This window comes from Solanum pennellii, chromosome 5, assembly GCF_001406875.1.
Source record: "Solanum pennellii chromosome 5, SPENNV200".
Taxonomy (NCBI): Eukaryota; Viridiplantae; Streptophyta; class Magnoliopsida; order Solanales; family Solanaceae; genus Solanum; species Solanum pennellii.
The window spans coordinates 47,971,258-47,974,147 of record NC_028641.1 but is presented as its reverse complement, the minus strand read 5'-3'; the positions used below and the strand labels follow the sequence as shown (position 1 = coordinate 47,974,147).

The window sequence follows — 2,890 nt, the reverse complement described above, 5'->3', positions numbered from 1 at the left end:
TTTTGAATTTTAAAAGGGCAAAGACTCCAATTGATGTAAATCTTCATCTTGCAAAGAATAAAGGTGAAAGTCAGTCTCAAGTGGACTATGCTAGCGTATTGGGAAGCTTAATGTATGTCATGAATTATACACGACCAGACATAGCTTGTGCTATCAGTAAACTAAGTCGATACACAAGTAATCCTAATCATAATCATTGGTTGGCAATGAAGAGAGTTTTGGGATACTTAGATGACACTCAAAAGTATGCTTTACATTACAACAAATATCCTGCCGTTCTTGAAGGATAAAGTGATGCAAATTGGATTACTGGGTCAACTGAAACAAAATCCACAAGTAGATCCGTTTTTACTATTGGTGGAGGAGCAATATCTTTGAAATCATCCAGACAAACATGTATAGCTCGCTCTACAATGGAGTCTGAATTCATTGCTTTAGACAAGACAGGTGATGAAGCTGAATGGCTCCGGAATTTCTTAGAAGATATTCCATTTTGGCCCAAACCAATGGCCCCTATATGCATACATTGTGATAGTCAAGCTGCAATAGGAAGGGCTGGAAGCATTATGTATAACGGCAAGTCTCGTCACATAAGACGAAGACATAACTCTGTGAGACAACTACTCTCTAGTGGAATTATCACAATTGACTATGTGAAGTCAAAAGATAATGTGTCGGATCCACTTACAAAAGGCCTAAATAGAGAGGGAGTTGAGAAATCATCGACGGGAATGGGACTATGGACGAGAACAAGTCATCGTGGCGGTAACTCTACCTAGAAGACTGGAGATCCCAAGATGTAGGTTCAAGGAGATAAAACAAAGTCATTGATGACGGTTCAACATTGTCAAAGGAAAAGGAAAAATTATTATTATTTTATGGTCCATTCTCATGATGAGACAATGTTTAGTAACCAGGATAAAGACATAAGGACTTTTTAATGGTTTCTAAGTTTGATACAGGGAATATCAAATGGTGTATCTATGGGATAACACATTTAGAAATCACCTATGTAAGTGTGAAGTGTAAGCCGCTTCAAGGAGAATCCGGTAAGGCCAGTTCTTTAAGAACTTACTATCCAAGATGTGTTCATGACTTAAACGAACAAAACAATGAGAACTAAGAACAGTTCAAGGGTTGATTGTGTGACATTTGTTGTCTAGGTATACACCAAAGCTCGACGGTTCAAAGATATCAAATCTACCGATTGACCGAGTATATCCGATATATGTTCACTATGGAAAGTTTAAAGGGAAACCTACTTATCCAGATACGATTAACCTTTACCTACAAGACACACAAGTTTTTTCATGCATATGTTTTAACAATAGCCTTCCCCATTCATGTGGGGGATTGTTGGGATTTAGCAAGTGTGAATGGGAAAAGAAAAGAGAGAATATGAAAAGTGAGGGAACTACTTTGGAGGGAAAATGAAAAGTCATTTGCAAAGAGCAAATGAAAAGTCATTTCTCCCATATCGGCAAAAGAAAGGGAAATTGTTGTCTTTATAGAAGGAAACACTTCCATTACTTCTTAAAGAACTAAGAAGAAGATGCCCCCTTGCGCCGTCGTCGTCGTCGCTCGCTCGGCTTCGGCTTCGGATTTGGATTTGGCAAATGATGTGATTGATTGATAAATTTTTTTTGGACAAAATTTATTTAATCAGTTTTTGTTAAATCAAATAAATCCTGTTAAAATTATCTCTTATAAATATGCAGGTAACGGTAACATTCCGAAAACTTGTTACTCTTTCTGAAAAGTCGTTACTTTCCGAAAAGTCGTTATTTTCCTAACAGACACAATTTTCTGAAAAGTTGTTATTTTTTCCAAAAGACACAACTTTCTGGATAAAATGGGTCTGAACAGATTTCACTGAACAGACATGTTCCTTGCTGAAAATGGCTATAAAAGGAAGTCAATTTTTGATTTTTTAAAACACTGAAAATTTTTTATTTCACTGCATTTATTTTTCTCTCAAATAAAATCAAAGTGCCGATCGGCTGAGTCTGTGTGACTTGTTGCTGTTCTTAAGTTCGTTGAAGTTAAAGAAGTTTGAGGTACCGCTATTTCTTTAACAGGTTTAATCCGTTTTATCTTGGGAGAAATTAATCCATAACCTTGGGTACAGTGAGGGGATTAAATTTCTTAAGGACACACAGTAGTTTCTGTCGACTCGGATTAATTCTTGTATTTTATATTTTTTCTGCTTCATCTTATTTCTGTTTCTATTTATTAACCTTATAAATACAGGTTATTGTAAGAATAACAGAATGTGAAGTTAATTAAGGGGGAATGTTTAAAGAAAATACATCTGTTGTCTGGTACAGGTAACAGCTCCACGACTAAATTTCATACACAAGTCGAGAGCTTCAAAAAATTTGTTGGCAACTTTCCCCAATTGATGAAGTGGGTGATGGGAGAATACAACAAACCAATGGTAGTGAATATTGCAGCTGATGGGAAGATAACCAAAGGCTTTGATGATCCAAATGGAAAGGTTATGTCATTTGTGACATCTGTGTTGGAGTATGATGATCATCTGTATTTAGGAAGTCTCAGTTGTGATTTCATAGGAAAGTTACCTCTCACAACCTCAACTGATTGAAACATATTCCTATAATGTTTCTAATGAAGGAGAGTAGCACTTCCATACTCGCATACTTGCTAATAAAGCAAAGAGGTTATGCAACTTGTTAATACTCCTAAATGTTTGGATCAAAATAATTAGGTCTCTTACCGAAGCTAGCAAAACAAAACTCGAAAGAGCACGAATAAGAAGACAAACGAGAAATATATCAAAAGCACACAAAAATTTAACGTGGTTCGGTCAATCGACCTACATCCATAAAGGAGATCATTAATTTACTATATAAATATGAGAGTACAAAAG

The 2,890-nt window shown here is 35.9% G+C and overlaps 1 pseudogene; it reads left to right on the top strand.

Moving 5' to 3' along the window:
• LOC107020039 overlaps positions 1-2,653 on the top strand; it is an 8,619-nt pseudogene extending 5,966 nt beyond the window's left edge.
• The last annotated feature ends 237 nt before the right edge of the window (positions 2,654-2,890 follow it).